Source organism: Pan paniscus, chromosome 11 (genome assembly GCF_029289425.2).
Source record: "Pan paniscus chromosome 11, NHGRI_mPanPan1-v2.0_pri, whole genome shotgun sequence".
Taxonomy (NCBI): Eukaryota; Metazoa; Chordata; class Mammalia; order Primates; family Hominidae; genus Pan; species Pan paniscus.
The window spans coordinates 81197240-81209506 of record NC_073260.2 but is presented as its reverse complement, the minus strand read 5'-3'; the positions used below and the strand labels follow the sequence as shown (position 1 = coordinate 81209506).

The following is a 12267-nucleotide window of genomic DNA, read 5'->3' as shown; positions in this document are numbered from 1 at the left end:
CACAGTGAAAAGCTCAAAGCTTTTCCTCTAAGATCAGGAATAAGACAAGGATGCCCACCTGCTCTCAACACCCTTATTCAACATAGTACTAAAAGTACTAATGAGAGAATCAGAGAAGGAAAAGAAACAAAAGGAACTCTAACTTGGAAAAGAAGAAGTAAAACGGTCTCTGTTTGCAGATGACATGACCTTATATACAGAAAACCCTAAAGACTCCACACAAAAACTGTTAGAACTAATAAATTCAGTAAGATACAAAGTTAGCATACAAAAATCAGTTGCATTTCTATACACTAAAAATAAACTATCCCAAAAAGAAATTAAGAAAATATCCCATTTATATATTGTGATATATCCCAATATATCACATTTATTAATAGCATCAAAAAATAAAACACTTAGGAATAAATATAACCAAGGAGGTGAAAGATCTATACCTTGAAAACTATAAGATATTGATTAAAGAAATTGAAGAAGACAAATAAATGGAAAGTTATCCATGTTCATGGATTGAAAGAATCAATACTGTTAAAATGTCCATATTATCTAAAGTGATCCACAGATTCAACGCAATCCCTATCAAAATCCCAATGGCATTTTTCACAGAAATAGAAAAAAATCCTAAAATTGATATGAAATCACAAAAGACCCAGAATCAACAAAGCCATCTTAAGCAAGAAAAGGAAAGCTAGAGGTATCACACTATCTGATTTCAAAATATATTAAAACATTAGACCTGAAACTGTAAAACCACTAGAAGAAAACATATGTAAAAATATTTTGACACTGGTCTTGGCATTGATTCTTTTGATATGACCCCAAAAGCATGGGCAACTAAAGCAAAAATAGGCAAATGAGATTGCATCAAACTAAAAGGCTTCTGCACAGCAAAGGTAACAATCAACAGAATGAAGAGACGACCTATAAAATGGGAAAAAATACTTGGAAACCACACATTTGATAAGAGGTTAATATCACAAATACATAAAGAATTCAAATAACTCAATAGCAAGAAAACAACTTGATTTTAAAATGAGCAAAGGGCCTGAATGGACATTTCTCAAAAGAAGACGTACAAATGGTCAATAGGTATATAAAAAATGCTCATCACCACTAATCAACAGAGAAATGCAAATGAATACCACAGTGCAGTGTCACCTCACATCTAAGGTGATAATTAATACCCTTTAGAATGGGTATTATCAAAAATATAAAAGATGACAAGTGTTGGCAAGGATGTAAAGAAAAAGAAGCCCTTATACACTATTGATGATAAGGTAAATTGGTATAGCCCTTATGGAAAACAGTATAGAGACTCCTCAAAATACTACAAATAGAACTACCATAGGATCCAGCAATCTTGCTTCTGGGTATATATCCAAAGGAAATGAAATCAGTATGTCAAAGAGATATCTACACTCTATGTTTATTGCAGCATTATTCATAATGGCCAAGATATGGAAACTATCCAAGTGTCTGTAGATGGGTGAATAAAGAAAATGTATATACAAACAACAAAATATTATTCCACCTTTAAAAACTGTGCCATCTGCAACAACATGAATGAATCTGGAGAGCATTGTGCTAAGTGAAATAAGCCAAGCACAGAAAGACAAATACTGCATGATCTCACTTACATGTGGAATCTAACAAAGTTGAACTCATAGAAGCAGAGGGTAGAATATTGGTTGCCAGACTTGGGGGTTGGGGAAATAGAGAGAAATTGGTCAAAGGGTACAAAGTATCAAGTATGCAGGATGTGTTAAGTTCTAGAAATCTAATGTACAGCATGGTGACTACAGTCAATAATACTGTATTAAACAGTTAAAATTTTCTAAGAGAGTAGATCTTAATGTTCTCACCACACATACACAAAATAACTATGTGAGGCGATAGATATGTTAATTAGCTTGATAGGGTTTATCATTTCACAATGTAGATATAATCAAAACATTACATTGCATTCCTTAAGTACATACAATTTTTCTTTGTCAGTTATTCCTCAAAACAGCTAGAAAAATGTTTAAGATAAATGAATCAATTTTTTAAAATAACAAACCCTTGGGCTGCATGCATCAAAAAATGTGAAAAAAATAAAAAGAGAGACTCTTTTAAAATCCAAAAAGCAATGATGAATGAAATGTGTAAGTTTCATTTTATCAGCGTTACTCAAATATTTGAACTTAAATGTGAATGGAGGAGGCAGAGAATCCACAATGGTGAATTAGCTCAGGAGACCCACTCCTCAGCAAAAAAACAATTTAACTAGTGAAAATTCTAAAAAGTAATTCCTGAAAGTTTCTGCAAATTGTCCCAGGGGCATAAGCAAACAGAGAAATATTCATTGAAGAAAATATACTAAATCTCAGTAAGAACTGCAAGAGTCTGTTGGTTTTGAGCCAGGACTCACTCATTATGTGCCCTCTCCCCTAGCTTCCAGTCTAGGGCTATAGTTCCATCCCATGCAGGCTGCTAGTGTTTCTCATATCCCTTAGCCCCATGTTTCAGAAATTCTTCTTTGGCTGGTACAGTCAAGAGGAGCAGGTCCCTTTCTCAACTAGCCCCTACTCTTAGGGCGGAAGCTCTACCCCAGGAGCAAGAGGCCAAGAAAACTGGGGCCTCAACCACCACACCACAGCTCACTCATAAAATGGAGATTCTATGTAAAAATAACAGTGGTTGCCACCTCCCCTCGCACACAGATACGGTAGTGGGGAAAGGGTCACTGTGGACAAGCAAGTCCCTGTCCTTATACCTAGTGCAGCAGCTCAGGGGTTCTGACCATGTACAAAGGCAGACAATAGGGGCAAAATGCTCTACAACTCTGCTTGACGGGACTGATTTATTTAGAACAAAGAGTGGAGAACTACATGCCTAAGGGTGTGGCTGTGTTACAATAAGACTTTATTTACAAACACAGGTGATGTTAGAATTAAAACCAGATGTTCAAATGAAAATTTATACATGAAAGTTTACGGCAACACTATTCACAATAGCCAAAAGAAGGAAACAACCCAATGTCCAACAACTGACGAATGAGTAAACAAGATATGGTATATCATACAATGGAATATTATTTGGCAAAAAAAAAATGAAGTACTAATATGTGCTACAACCGGGATTAAACTGGAAAATTGTACTAAATCAAAGAAGCCAGTCATCACCAAAGGCTACAAATTATATGATTCCATTTATATATACGAAATGCCCAGAATAAGCAAATCTATAGAGACAGAAAGTAGATTAATGGTAGCTTAAGGATGGTGGGGAGGAGATGAGGGAATGGAGAGTGACTGCTAATAAGTACAGAATTTCTTTAGGGAAAATAAGTTGAAAATATTCTAAAATTATACTTAGGTGATTGTTATACAGCCCTGTGAATATGCTAAAAAAACCCACTGAATTGTATACTTTAAATGGGTTAATGTTATGGTATATGAATTATATCTCAATAAATATGTTTGTATAAAAAGAATTTATACTGACTTAAGTCATATTCCAATAGTTACTTTTTAAACTATCTGCAATGTCATTTTTTTATAACATGTTTCTTCTAGAAGTGGAAAATATACCATCTTTATTTAACGTATGAGTCTGTTTACCAGAGTTTTGAAAAGGCTAAATAGATTAAAGGAAAAAGATGTGAATGGGGCAGGGTAAGAAAAGGTTAAAGCAGAAAGTAGATTTTCTTCCTAGTAAGAGCCTGCAAAATCTCACCCATCCTCACTCCCACTGCTCCTACCATGGCCTTGGCTAATCTTGGGCCCCACTCTCTGCCCCATAAACAGAAATTCATTCCAGCTGGTTAAAAAGTATGAAACTGTACAAAGGTAATCAGACCCTCAGATGTTAGTACACTTATGTCTCTATGCACCTGATTATCCTGACAGACTGACCTCTCCCAACATTCCAGGAGCCCTTTGCTTGCCCCCAGAAGGTCATCTGTCTTCTGTAAAATGCTTAGGTATACTATTTTCCAAAGGTCAGTTGGATGTGGTTTCCCTGTGATCACTCCAGCCTACGAATATAAAAATTCCACAGGAAAACCAAACTTGTCAATTTATGGATATTGACAATCACATACCTTTTAAAGTATTTATTTGCAATTTTTTACATTAAACATAGGGTTTCTATATAGAATGTTAAACACATGTGCCCTATTTGTTTTGAGTATGTCATAGAAGCGACTTTTTGTTTAATTATATTTCATCAAGAAATATTTCTTTTTTTTTTCTTTTTTTTTAAGATGGGGTCTCACTCTGTCACCCAGGCTGGAGTGTACTGGCGAGATCTCAGCTCACTGCAACCTCCACCTCCCAGGTTCAAGTGATTCTCATGCCTCAGCTTCCAGAGTAGCTGGGACTACAGGCGTGCACCACCATGCCTGGCTAATTTTTGTATTTTTAGTAGAGATAGGGTTTCACCATGTTGGCCAGGCTGGTCTCAAACTCCTGATCTCGGGTGACCCGCCCACCTTGGCCTCCCAAAGTGGGATTACAGGCATGAGCCACCATGCCCGGCCTCATCAAAAAATATTTCAATATTCCAGTTCTATATTTAAATAAGACTTTCTGTGACCATATTTTTTAACTACTTGAAGTTACATTACCTAAAAAACAGTTTGGCAAGACCTCAATAACCAAGTAAATTTTCAAGAACTTGGATTAGGTTTGTAAACAGGAAGTCACATTTTATCATGGGCAAAAATCTCTTAATATACGAAGACTGGTTTTGGTTTCTTGTGTCAAGCTCTCCATTTCTGAATAGATTCCAAACTTCACTAAGTATATATCTTTTTCATTCTTCCTATTTGTTTTTACATCTCTTAAAAGATACATATGATCTTAAGGCTTAAAGAGACAAGAGAAGGGTTGAAAATAACCTACTTGTAAAGTAGGTATGCCAAAAAAGGGAAAAAAATGAAGTCCTGTCTAGACCCAGTCAGCTTTGCTTGACCTAGTTATAGTTAAATGAAATATCAATGGGAAATTCAAGGTAAGCAAAGGAGCCAAATTTCTGCAGGAGGTGGCTCTAATGACTTGAGAATAATGACATCTGATCCCTCTAAAGAAAACACATTTCTCATGGTTGTCAGCATACTACCAAGGAAGAGAAGAGAATACGCTAAAGCATAAATATTACTATTCCTAAAGGATGTTCTTCGAGAAAGGAAGGCTTTGTCTTGGCTGTGTTTATATAAATCTTTAAAATATTTGACCAAAAAATTTTACATAAATGTAAGTCACAGCCAATGAAGTAGAAACAAGTTAACTGTGTCCAAACACAAACTCCAGGCAACCACAGAAAAAATATCATGTTCTCATGGACCTTCCATAGTAAATAAATAATGAAGATGACATGCTAAGATTGTACAACATCAGTCAGGCTTCAAATGTGACTTAGTTAATATGCAGACTAAATGGGAACCCAAGAATGTGTTGGAAGGAGCTGCTACTAGATGGGTTAGTACAGATTTGTTTAGAAAAACAAATCAAGCACTTCTAGTGAGTAGAATTAAATATTCTCAACTGGATACAGCAAATGAAGCTATGGAGTATACTGATGCCATCAGTTTTTTATTAATGGTTTTCCCCTAAAAAAGGAAAGGATTCAGGTAGATGTTAGAAACAATCACCTTACCTCAGCTCAGTGGGAAAATAGTAAAAATAAGCTCCTCTTACCCAAAACCCAGTCATGTGAAGATCGTACATATGTGGTTCACCTCACCAAGCATTCCTACTTATTAGAGAAATAGAGAATATTTCTTGGGGCACCCATAGCTTATTTCCTTTATGGAAAATAAAAAAGTTGACTACAATGCAAGTCTCAGTAAATAGCAGTATTTCCAAACATCTGTGATTATGTAAATTATGTGTCTCTAAGAAATAGTAAATAAAGCAATGAAAGTACATTAAAATAGTCTGCATTTGGCATCATTCTATGGTCAACCATTCTTTAAAATGAACTGTCTCTCTGTCATTCTTCTTCTCCATCCTTCTCTCTCTCTACATATATACATATGTATATTTACTTATATGTACACATGTATACATACACATAAGCATGTATATGTATATATACATGTATACATACATATGTGTGTACACATGTATATTTATGTATTTGAGATATATATGCCTTTGGTGTATCACAAAATTTATCTAAGAAATAAGGTGACAACAGTAATTCCACATTTACTTAAAGTCTTTCCCCTCAAGATATTTATATCAATTCTTAAAATATCTCTTTAAGAGAACCATGAAGTCAAACTCTTTGCAAGAGTAAACTGGCCAGGCCTCATCAAATATAACTGCAGCTCAATTAAAAATAATACCTCATTTCACTGACTATTAGCTCAGATTGCTCACATAGGATCTCAAGTCTTACACAGTAATTCCTAGGAGTCCCTCAGGTGTGTTTTACAGGAGTTCATGAACAGTCCTCCCTATTACCAAGTGGGTTCCACCATGCTCTTTCCATTCTAACCCCTTTCAATGATTGCAGCTGGAGAAATAACATGAGGCATTTATTAAATTCAGTACAGCAGCAGCTCAATATAACTATGTCTATGGTTGTGGAAAGGTATAGCCTCCTGTTGTTTGCAAAGCTGCCTGCAAAACCTTAAGACAAAAACGATACTAATTCTCCCCAGAAACCTCAATGCTCTGACACAGCCTTGCCATTTATGCAGAAGTGGGAAGGCTGTGCTTCTTCCCCACTTTCTGACACCATTTACCACAAGAGGATTAAAGTAGTGAAGTATGTGCCCATGCATTTCACAGAACCTCTAAGAAAAGGGCTTCCTCAGCTTTCACATATATTCTGTTCTCTTTGAGATGCTCAGACAAATAAATATTGATGTGGCCAGACCCAGAGGTTAATTTGAAAAAAACAGACTTGTGCTATAATCCTCATTCCCTCATTCCCTACTCCCATCTCAAGTATATACTTCTCCAGCCTCCTCTAGCCAAGAAAACAAACAAACAAAATGGGAACTCAGGTGCAAATTGGTCCATCTAAATAATTTCCTGGCAGTCTGCCCCACCAGTTCATTAGACATCTCCCAGATAAATCTGATTCCTTTCTTCAATTAATTTAAAGACCCTGTTACACAAGGAACCTGGAAATTAAGCAAATCCCACCTGAGACCATCTGGTCTCTGATATAGAGAAGACCAAACCTGAAGCAACTGTAGGCTAAAGGGTGAGTAGAAAACAATGGCTATAAGGAGCCATCAATACTAGAAGGATTCCCAGGTTGGGGATACATATGGTGATCCCTGACCAAAAAGACAATGAGAGGGCAGTTGTTGGGGACATCTTAACACTGGTAGCTGTAGGAAGGAGGCAAAGGCCTTTTCTTTGCTGGCAAAGGATGCTGAGCCCAAAGAAGATAACCATGTGGCATGTTTTCCATCTGTCAATCTGTCATCATAAACCAGATAATATTGTGACAGAATCTGAAAATAATATGGGAAGAGAAGAGGGTAATAGGGAGTATAAATATATATCAGTCACCAAAATTACTGTTTTCATCAAATGATATACATCAGGGGCTTTTAGAATTGTCCTGGAAACGAAGTAAGCAGGAAACAAAATTCTGAGAGGTGTAAAATCAAGTCTAACAACATAGTCTTATAGAACTGGCATATCCTTTAGAATTCTGATTATGTCATTTTTTTAAAAGGCAGGGGCGGGGAGAGAAGTACCACATTTTAGTCCCTTGCAGACCATGCCTAACAAGCTTAACTGAGTTAAGCCCAACAAGGCCTTTGATATAACATGGAAGGACGGTTCGTTTCCTCCCACAGAAGGAAGCAAGGAAAATCTTTCTCCCACTGCCATCTGTTTTTTCTGGCTGAAAGCTTTCATATGAAGGGCTTAGACACCCTGGGTATTCTGGGATAAAAGCTCTGGAAAACCCACCAGAAGACCTGGCAGAGTCTAGAAAAGGGAAATTTCAAGAAGAATAAGTAAAATTCTCCTTTGTAGCAAGAAAGAAAGGTCACATGTCTGCTCTTCAAAACCGTGTTCTTGGTTAAAGCACCATAAGGTCAGGAAGCATGTAAGTCAATCAGTTATCTTTTTGCTTAAACCAATTCAAATTGTATTTCTGTCCCCTTGCAACCAAAAGAGTTCTGACAAATAACATTGCACAAGAAAGAAGAAATTAAGAATGATGAAAAATGCAATGGGCGCCCAGAAAGTAAACCAACCAGCTAATCAGCTGAGATTAATTTTATGACATGATTTTAAATTCATTTCAGAAAATTAGTAAACAGGAACACAGGGATGACAAATCAGAAATATAGGGTCACATAGGTTTTCTTCTGTGGCATCTGAGGTGAAATTACAACCTAGAAATCCTGTAGCCAACCATTCTCCCTAGCCATTATGTATTAACAATGAGTCCTGATTCAAGAAGGAAAAAAATGGAGCAGCTGATTATGGGCATTTGCTCCCTTGACACGAAATATTTGAAACAGCCCACTGGTCCCTATTTTTAGATTAAAAACCAATCACTGGAAAAGCCCATAACCAGTTCAGTAATGAGCCCATGGCCGTTTATTTATAGTTAACTCTAGCTGATTCATGAGCTGCAACTCAATGTCTGGTAAGTGCTATGTGACTCCCGGACTTCATCAGCTTGTTTATGTGTGGCCAAGACTTGTTCCCGGACCATGTATATATGCAGCCACGCTGCCTAGTGTGTAGGTTTAGAGAAAGAAGAAAGAAATATATATTCAGTAACGTATGATCTGACTACATTTTATGAATCTGTCCAATCACATTTGGCTTTCCCATAACTTACTTAGACCATCCACTCCGAATTTACTGCAGTATGCATGCAAAACTAGCAGAGCAGGCAAGATGGTAATGAGAGCCTAAGAGAGACACATGCATTTTCATATATATTAATAGTTCATATGGAGAAAAAAACTGAAGGATAAAAGAGGCATCAAATATTGCCAGAATGACAGATGAAATGCTGAAATGATGAAATACTGAAATTACAGCCCTTTGAAGTAGGCTCCGGGTAAACTAACTACATAGCACATGGCAAGAAATGTGTGACAACAGTTGTGATGGAATTTGTCTTGATTAATGCTCCCATGTGAAAAGATAAATCTTACTAAGGAGGTTCTGGAAGTTCAATGAATGGAAGCCAAATAGTCACGTTGCCACTGTAGTTCAGAAAGAGAGTTAATCCTAATACTAACCTTACATTTGCATCATCGACAAGCCTTACATGTAACGCCTTAAGAAACATGCATTGTGTATTCACCTTCTTTCCATGTTTGCTATGACTGTTCTAAGTGTTGCTCATTCCATTCCTGAAGTTAAAGCTTACAAATGCATGTGTTTGATAATGTGTTTGATGTCTGTTAGCTTTTATAATATGTCTATTACTATGATCAACTATAAAAAGTCATTTTTAGAAAATACGGTGAGGGGGAGAGAAAAAGTGGTTCTAGAATGGTATCAATAGATTAATAGTATATCTAATGGCAAAAAGGCTGGCATTAGCTGCAAACTGAAGAAAATTATGTTTAACATTTCTATTGAATAATGTATATATCAACTAGTATTCCATCATAATTAGACTGTTGTGATCAAGAGATAAAGGATAATACTCTACTATGAGGCCAGGTCTCCTAAAATTAGGTTAGTCTGGACAACCTTTAAGTCACTGGGCAAGTTTCTTCTACTGAAAAAAGAAAGAAAATTAAAAACACAATCTCCTTTCTTAGTGCCTTATCATGGTCAATAAAACCACGGATGGCAATAAATAGCTTTCATTTGTATACAAATTTATAGTTCACAAAATTGATTCTCATTATGTTTGATCCTCTCTATTCATCTCATTTTGCAGAAATCTGAATTTGGAGAGGTTGAGTCATTTGTCCAGAATTATACATCTCATAAATGTGGGAGCTAAGGTTAAAACTGGCCTTTCCCATGGAATATTATTTAAAGACAGACAGAAGGAAGAGGAATTGCCTGCTATATGTTATATAGCATTATAGAGAGTTCTTTGCTCAGATAATTATGATAATCTTATGAGATAAAAATCATTTATTCTCATTCAGAGGTGATAACGCTGAGGTGTCAAGCATTATAAAATTTACCAAAAGTCTCACAGCTATTTAAATGCTGGGGAAGGATGAAAACCTAGTTGTGTCTGATACCAAAACCAGATTTTTTTCTGTGACAAGCAAAGTCATACTTGTATGACATGTACAACTTTTACTATGCAGTGACAGACAAGAGCAAAATTAAGGAGAATATTGACTTTCTTTTCAGAAAATTACTCCATCAGCAAGTACTTACTAAGTGTCAATTAAATACTTAGCAATGCACTCAGCATTATAGGAGAAATGGAAAAAGTATGAAACAGCCTGCCTTTTCCCAAGGAGATTTCAATACTGTTAGAACAACTTTAAAAATGCCAAAAATACACATATTATTATACAATAATATTAAGGAATACTCAGTACAAACAAAGTAGGGGAAAGGTATTAGTAAAAGCTATCACTCTCTTTCACTGGGAAAGAGGATGAGGGCAAGAAGAAAACAACAAAAATATTATGGGCTGGGTAGGTGTGCTATACCAGCAGTATTTAATGTAGGATGGATGATGCTGATCCATGATCTGGCTTAATATGGAGCAGTGTTTAATCCAAAATTTTACTTAGTTACTAGTTGAACTCTGAATTAATTTCCCATACCCATCCTTGTGTTATCTTTCTCATTGTAATTGAGAAGGAGAGAGTCAAGTAGTCAACACTGGTGTAAGTAAAAAGGCACTATATCTAGAAGTGGAGTTTACTGGGGTAAATGTCTAATACACCATTATAAAATTCATGTCATCACTAAACATCATCTATTTTTATTAACCCATTTTTTGTTTACTCTTCCCTTAAATATATTTACTGAGTGCCTACTGCATGCCAGGGGCATCAGACTAGGCACTGTGGACACAGTGGTGACCAAGAGAGCCATGGACCTCACCAAGATCATCTAGAGCAATGCACATACTTCACGGGAATTAAGCCATATAATCTAGGAAGAAAAAGTCAGAATTGGGGATCAGAAGATCTGAGGTTAGTCCCTGATTCACTATTTGCATGACTGAGCAATTATATGAGACTCTGAGGCTCAATGTCCTCATCTGTGAAATAAGAATAAAATAATACCTGTTCACATGTTTTGTACAAGGAAAAACAAAAAAAGCATTTGAAAGCAATTTCAAACACTAAAAGTCTATACAAATGAGATGAATTATTACTTACACATTATGTATCCGGTCTCATAATTCTGGCTCCTTCTCCATATGGGAAGTCATATGTTTGTACCACTTATTCTCAGGAATACATGCTCCTGCCTGAGTCAGAACGCAGTTTACTCTGCATATGAATAGTGGCTGCCTTTTGGTTGTTTACTCCTCTTCCATTAGCCCCACCCATACTTCATGTCAATTAACCTGCTATTACTACTTGCTCCTCTGCGTGGGGGGGGTATGTGTGTGTGTGTGTGTGTGTGTGTGTGTGTGTGTATATATATATATATATATATATATATATACTTTCTTTGCACACAGCTTTTATATTTTCAAAAACTCTTACCTTCCTTGAAGATCACAACTCAGAGGACCTCACAAATCAGAAGTCATGGAAGCCTCCCTCACTCCAAAATATTCCAAGACTCTTATTTGAGCTAGTCAGTTCCCATAATACCCGAGCCCTATCTCAGCTGTTTAGCATGAATACCCCTGCCACAATCCTAGTTTAGAACCAGTGAGAAACCTGGCAGCAGTAGCCTAACAGTATGCCCCACAGCAAGAGTAAAATGAATTCACTGCCTCTGGCTGGCAGAGGGATAGCCAGGCACTCCCAAGGTACCCTCCAGTGAAAGCCTAACCTAAGCGCTATTCCCTAAGAGAAGCTCTATCTTGTATCTCAAGGAGCCTGGAGCCTGTTTGCCTGACCCATTCTCCCTTATCGTCTCCCTTATCAGCCCTTATAGTCTCTCTTAACAGCCCTTATAATGCAACCCACTCAGAAATCCTTTATCTCAGCATCTTCAAAATTGTATCTCCCGTTCCTCTGTGCAGGAACTGAAGCTGGTGGATCTTATAAAATGCTCCAGATTAGCCTCATTCCTTTTTAGATTCTATATCCAATGCTCAGACCCCTTCTCTGGGGGCTCCATTTTTACACTCATTTTGTCCCATATTCATCCTGACTTTCCTCTAGTGCTGCCTTCT

General features: G+C 36.7%; 1 long non-coding RNA gene across 1 annotated transcript in view; it reads right to left on the bottom strand.

The window, feature by feature from the left end:
* LOC134728543 (uncharacterized) overlaps positions 1–12267 on the bottom strand; it is a 747936-nt gene extending 735669 nt beyond the window's left edge. The window contains exon 1 of the long non-coding RNA XR_010109059.1: positions 11627–12267. This is a non-coding gene — a long non-coding RNA (uncharacterized LOC134728543). The remainder of the gene's footprint in view (positions 1–11626) is intronic.